A 7,249-nucleotide genomic window follows, 5' to 3' on the forward strand; every position below is an offset into this window, starting at 1 on the left:
CATTAAAAAATGCAAAGAAACCTACCTGGAACATTGGAACAAAATAACCGAAAGCCAAAGCAGATTAGAATGTTACCGGGCCCTAAAAAGAGAATATAAACTGGCAGACTACCTCACGACCATCAGAGACACAAAACAGAGACAGACCCTCACCAGGTACAGACTAAGCGACCACCAACTGGAAATTGAAAAAGGCAGATACAAGAAATCCTGGCAGCCTAGAGAGAATAGAATATGCGATCAATGTCTGGCTGGCGAGGTTGAAACAGAAATGCATTTCCTCCTAAAATGCGAAAAATTCAACACATCAAGAAACATATTATTCAACAAGCTAAGCCAAACAACCCCAGATTTCAAGGAATTGGATGATCTGTCAAAATTGAGATTAGTCCTAGGAGAAGGAGACAGACCATACCTTGGGGCTAAATATGTAACAACATGTCACAACCTGAGGACTGTTTAAAAGTAAGACTGTTTAAAATTAATATTGAACGTACCAAATGAAGTAGAAAGACTGTTTAAAATTAATATTGTTTAAAAGTAATATTGTATATACCCAACAAATGTCAAATCGATTGACACCTACAGAATGTTGGAAAACTGTACCTTTTTGCAATGTAAGCTTTGGCAATATGGTTCTCTGTAAACTTTCATGCCAATAAAGCATTTGAACTGAACTGAACTGAACTGAGAGAGAGGGACAGAGAGAGAGAGACTGTTTAAAAATTAATATTGTTTAAAAGTAATATTGTATGTACCCAACAAATGTCAAATCGATTGACACCTACAGAATGTTGGAAAACTGTACCTTTTTGCTATGTAAGCTTTGGCAATATGGTTCTCTGTAAACTTTCATGCCAATAAAGCATTTGAATTTGAATTTGAATTTGAATTTGAGAGAGAGACAGAGAGAGAGAGAGGGACAGAGAGAGAGAGACAGAGAGAGAGAGGGACAGAGAGAGAGAGGGACAGAGAGAGAGAGAGGGGGACAGAGAGCGAGAGGGACAGAGAGAGAGAGGGACATAGAGAGAGAGGGACAGAGAGAGAGAGGGAGAGACAGAGACAGAGACAGAGGGGAACAGAGAGAGAGAGGGAGAGAGAGAGAGGGACACAGAGAGAGAGAGACAGAGAGAGAGAGAGACAGAGAGAGAGAGGCAGAGAGAGAGGGACAGAGAGAGAGAGAGAGACAGAGAGTGAGAGGGACAGAGAGAGAGAGAGTGACAGAGAGAGAGGGACAGAGAGAGAGAGGGACAGAGTGAGAGAGAGAGACAGAGAGATAGAGAGACAGAGAGAGACAGGGACAGAGAGAGAGAGGGACAGAGAGAGAGAGAGAGAGAGAGGGACAGAGAGAGAGGGACAGAGAGAGAGAGGGACAGAGAGAGAGGGGGACAGAGAGAGAGGGGGACAGAGAGAGAGGGGGACAGAGAGAGAGAGAGACAGAGAAAGAGAGAGAGAGGGACAGAGAGAGAGAGACAGAGAGAGAGAGAGGGACAGAGAGAGAGAGGGACAGAGAGAGAGAGGGACAGAGAGAGAGAGGGACAGAGAAAGAGGAGTACAGAGAGAGAGGGACAGAGACAGAGAGAGGGACAGAGAGAGAGAGGGACAGAGACAGAGAGATAGAGGGGCAGAGAGAGAGAGGGACAGAGAGAGAGAGGGACAGAGAGAGAGAGGGACAGAGAGAGAGGGAAAGCCAAAGCAGATTAGAATGTTACCGGGCCCTAAAAAGAGAATATAAACTGGCAGACTACCTCACGACCATCAGAGACACAAAACAGAGACAGACCCTCACCAGGTACAGACTAAGCGACCACCGACTGAAAATTGAAAAAGGCAGATACAAGAAATCCTGGCAGCCTAGAGAGAATAGAATATGCGATCAATGTCTGGCTGGCGAGGTTGAAACAGAAATGCATTTCCTCCTAAAATGCGAAAAATTCAACACATCAAGAAACATATTATTCAACAAGCTAAGCCAAACAACCCCAGATTTCAAGGAATTGGATGATCTGTCAAAATTGAGATTAGTCCTAGGAGAAGGAGACAGACCATACCTTGGGGCTAAATATGTAACAACATGTCACAACCTGAGGACTGTTTAAAAGTAAGACTGTTTAAAATTAATATTGAACGTACCAAATGAAGTAGAAAGACTGTTTAAAATTAATATTGTTTAAAAGTAATATTGTATATACCCAACAAATGTCAAATCGATTGACACCTACAGAATGTTGGAAAACTGTACCTTTTTGCTATGTAAGCTTTGGCAATATGGTTCTCTGTAAACTTTCATGCCAATAAAGCATTTGAACTGAACTGAACTGAGAGAGAGAGAGAGAGACAGAGACAGAGACAGAGAGAGGGGGACAGAGAGAGAGGGCGACAGAGAGAGAGCGACACAGGGAGAGAGAGACAGAGAGAGAGAGAGACAGAGAGAGAGAGACAGAGAGAGAGAGGGACAGAGAGAGAGAGGGACAGAGAGAGAGAGAAAGAGAGAGAGAGGGGCAGAGAGAGAGAGGACAGAGAGAGAGATAGACAGGGACAGAGAGAGAGAGGGACAGAGAGAGAGGGACAGAGCGAGAGAGAGACAGAGAGAGAGAGGGACAGAGAGAGAGAGGGACAGAGAGAGAGGGACAGAGAGAGAGGGACAGAGAGAGAGAGGGACAGAGATATATATATATATAGAGAGAGAGGGACAGAGAGATAGAGAGACAGAGAGAGAGGGACAGAGAGAGAGAGACAGAGAGAGAGAGGGACAGAGAGTGAAATGGACAGAGAGAGAGAGAGGGACAGAGAGAGTGGAACAGAGCGAGAGAGGGACAGAGAGAGAGAGGGACAGAGAGAGAGAGAGAGACACTAAAACACGCAAGGGCAGAACCTCCGGGGGAATATTGGTGTGGTATAAGGGAGAACTGGACAAACACATCTCACCGGTAAAACAGGGAAAATCACACGTATGGCTAAAACTAGATAAAAATATAAGAATAGCAAAAAAAGATGTTTACTTATGTGCGATCTACATACCTCCAATAGAATCGCCATATTTCGAAGAGGAGTTATTTGATACTCTCCACATGGAAATCAGCCATTTCCAGGCCCAAGGAAAGGTGATAATATGTGGGGACCTAAATGCAAGGACCGGTTGTGAACCTGACTTCATAGACCCACAGGGAAACAACCATGTGTTTGGCAAGACCCCTTTAGATGTCACACCAGCCATCGCAAATCGGAACAACCTTGATCGTGAAATAAATAAAAGCGGTAGGGAGGTAGTGCAACTCTGCCGAGCCTTAGGCCTGTACATAGTTAACGGTAGGTTCAGAGGGGACTCCCTAGGGAGACTCACATACTCCTCAAATCTTGGGTCTAGTGTGGTGGACTATACAATCACTGACCTGGACCCCTGCGATATCAACTCATTCACTGTCAGGCAGCAATCCCCCCTCTCAGACCATAACCAAATAAATATGTACCTTAAACTTTCTGCCCAAACTACAGACACGAAAAAGGAACCCAGTAAGCTCCATAAAATAAACCAGACATACAGATGGGCCCCAGACAGTGGAGAAAAATTCATCACAGCACTAAAGTCACCTGATATCACAAGTAAAATATCAAAATTTAAAGAAAACCCATACGAGATCACCAGAGATGGTGTAAACATGGCCATAGAGGATATAAATATGATCTTCCATGAGGCAGCTGTAAAAGCCGACTTTGTGAAACAGAAGAGGAAGCGTCACAAAAGACAAAATAAAAATAAGAAATGGTTTGACCACGAATGCAAAAATGCCAGAAAAGACCTGAGAAAAATATCAAACCAAAAGCATCGCCAACCAAACAATCCGGACCTACGTACTAGATACAATGAAACCCTCAAAAGATATAAACACACCATTAGGAACAAAACACAAAACTATACCCACAAAATACTCGAAGAAATTGAAAACTCCACCAATCCAAAACAATTCTGGGAAATGTGGAATAACCTGAGTACAACACAATTGCAAGCATTACCAATCCAAGATGGCGACATCTGGAGAACACATTTTGAAAACCTCTACAAAGACATCCCAATAAACGAAACAAACCCAAGTCAACATCAGGTCACAGAAAAACTCCACACATTAGAAGCAACAATTAAAGACAACCAAAACCCTCTAGACTCCCCAATCACATGGAAAGAACTGGCCACAAAAACAAAATCTCTCCACCTAAAGAAAGCCTGTGGCCCAGACAACATCAAAAATGAAATGCTCAAGTTCAGCAATATGGAGATGCAGGTTGCGGTACTCAAATTATTCAACATCATATTACGTTCAGGCTGTTTTCCCGATATCTGGTGCCAAGGACTAATCTCCCCCATATATAAAAGTGGAAACAAATCAGACCCAAATAACTACCGCGGCATCTGTGTCAACAGTTGTCTAGGGAAGTTATTCTGCAGTATTCTAAATAGTAGATTACTTGATTTTCTTAACAAACATAATATCCTCAGAAAAAACCAAATAGGCTTTCTTCCAAAACACCGCACCGCCGACCATATCTATACCCTTCACACCCTCATTGGAAAACATATACACCAAACAAAAAATGGGAAAATATTCGCCTGTTTCATCGACTTCATGAAAGCCTTTGACTCTATATGGCACGAAGGGCTCTATTATAAACTTCTTCAGTGTGGAATAGGGGGCAAAGTCTATGACCTTATTAAATCAATGTATCTGAAAAACAAATGCGGGGTCAAAATTGGAGACAAACGCACCGATTTCTTCACCCAGAGAAGAGGCGTCCGGCAGGGCTGCAATTTGAGCCCGACCCTGTTTAACATATACATAAATGAATTAGCAGACATGCTGGAGCAAAGCGAGTCACCAGGTCTCCGTCTCCTGGATGGAGAAGTGAAATCCCTGTTCTATGCGGACGACCTGGTTCTGCTGTCTCCCACAGAACAGGGATTACAGCAACAACTAGACCTACTCGACAAATACTGCCAAAATTGGGCTCTAACAGTAAATCTAAAGAAAACCAACATCATGATTTTTCAAAAAAGGCCCAGATGTCAGGAAAACAAATACCAGTTTACCCTCAGTGATACCACTATAGGACACACTATGAGCTACACCTACCTTGGTCTAACTATTACAGCATCAGGGAGCTTCAGCATAGCAGTGAATGCACTAAAAGAAAAAGCCCGAAGAGCCCTATATGCAATAAAAAGAAAATTCTACAACATCCAAATCCCAATCAAAATCTGGCTCAAAATATTTGACAGCATAATCCTGCCCATTGCACTGCACGGTAGTGAAGTATGGGGCCCGCTAAATCACCAAAGCTACACTAAATGGGAAAAACACACAATAGAAGCCTTACATGCAGAATTCTGCCGAAGCATCCTTCGCACCCAAAGAAAAACGCCAACAAATGCATGCAGAGCCGAACTAGGCAGATACCCACTGATAATAAACATCCAAAAACGAGCACTAAACTTCCTAAATCACCTCAAATCTAGCTCCCCAGACACCCTTCATTTCAAAGCCTTTCAGACCCAAGAGCTAAACCCAGAAAAGAGTCCCCTGAGTCAGCTGCTACTGAAACTAAGTACTCAGCCGGACCCTGACCAGCCCCAGACCAACACAGCCGTCCAAACACCAATCCGAGTGAACCAAATCATTAAAAAATGCAAAGAAACCTACCTGGAACATTGGAACAAAGTAACCGAAAGCCAAAGCAGATTAGAATGTTACCGGGCCCTAAAAAGAGAATATAAACTGGCAGAATACCTCACGACCATCAGAGACACAAAACAGAGACAGACCCTCACCAGGTACAGACTAAGCGACCACCAACTGGAAATTGAAAAAGGCAGATACAAGAAATCCTGGAAGCCTAGAGAGAATAGAATATGCGATCAATGTCTGGCCCGCGAGGTTGAAACAGAGATGCATTTCCTCCTAAAATGCGAAAAATTCAACACATCAAGAAACATATTATTCAACAAGCTAAGCCAAACAACCCCAGATTTCAAGGAATTGGATGACCTGTCAAAATTGAGATTAGTCCTAGGAGAAGGAGACAGACCATACCTTGGGGCCAAATATGTAACAACATGTCACAACCTGAGGACTGTTTAAAATTAAGACTGTTTAAAATTATTATTGAACGTACCAAATGAAGTACAAAGACTGTTTAAAATTAATATTGTTTAAAAGTAATATTGTATGTACCCAACAAATGTCAAATCGATTGACACCTACAGAATGTTGGAAAACTGTACCTTTTTGCTATGTAAGCTTTGGCAATATGGTTCTCTGTAAACTTTCATGCCAATAAAGCATTTGAATTGGAATTGGATTGAGAGAGAGCGAGATTGAGAGAGCGAGATTGAGAGAGCGAGATTGAGAGAACGCGAGATTGAGAGAGCGCGAGATTGAGAGAGCGCGAGATTGAGAGAGCGCGAGATTGAGAGAGCGCGAGATTGAGAGAGCGCGAGATTGAGAGAGCGCGCGAGATTGACGGTCACACCTGGTCTGCGCCTCCTCCCGATCTCCACCCGTCCACCTGGAGCCACAGCTCAGAAATCTTCCTCCCAACACCTGGGAACACAACCCGAAGCAAGCAGGCAGCGTGGAGTGAAAAGTGAGTGAGTGAGTGAGTAAGTGAGTGAGAGAGAGAGAGAGAGATTAAAGATTGAATCTCACCATCCCACATGGCACCAATGGAACAGCCGGCCTGATCTCTCTTCCATCCATCCATCCTTTCACCGGGACCGAGCCTGCAGCAGTGAGAGAGGGGCTGGGAGAGAGAGAGATTGAGACAGGACTCGCTCACACCAGAGAATCTCACACACACTAACACAGAATGGCCAAAGGGACCCGGTTCACACAGACACACAGACCAACATTCATTACCTGGACACTCAGAAATGGTTTCAACACTAAAGAGACACAAAATACTACATTACCTGAACACTTACTGTAAATTACAGTCAAAACAGCCACTCACCAAATATGAAAGCACCATCCCGCAGTCAGAAAGACTGAAACGCACATGGGTCAACCTTTTTAATAGTCCAGACCTGTCACTCAAACTTACCTCCTCCCACTCCACAGCCCCCCAACCTATCAGGTTGCTGCTTCCTCCACCTGAAGCCCGCCCCCCAGGTGTGGGTCAGTCCAAGTTGAGTCTGCCTATCTCCGGGGGGTGGGGTAGTCCTGGCCATGTGCTGGCCTCCCAAATGGTTCCTTCCTGT

General features: G+C 44.0%; 1 long non-coding RNA gene across 2 annotated transcripts in view; it reads right to left on the reverse strand.

Annotated features, from left to right (window-relative positions):
* The window catches only part of LOC147093104 (uncharacterized), a 55,326-nt gene extending 48,301 nt beyond the window's left edge, over positions 1–7,025 (reverse strand). Inside the window, exon 1 of one of the 2 annotated variants that reach the window (XR_015074616.1) lies at positions 7,003–7,025. This is a non-coding gene — a long non-coding RNA (uncharacterized LOC147093104). Of the gene's footprint in view, positions 1–6,698; positions 6,801–7,002 lie in introns of those variants that run through there. The other variant, XR_015074617.1, reaches the window with a different exon arrangement.
* Positions 7,026–7,249: the final 224 nt, after the last annotated feature.

Source organism: Somniosus microcephalus, unplaced genomic scaffold (genome assembly GCF_052327205.1).
Source record: "Somniosus microcephalus isolate GS21.2 unplaced genomic scaffold, FLI_Smic_1.0 unresolved_chr1, whole genome shotgun sequence".
Classification (NCBI taxonomy): Eukaryota; Metazoa; Chordata; class Chondrichthyes; order Squaliformes; family Somniosidae; genus Somniosus; species Somniosus microcephalus.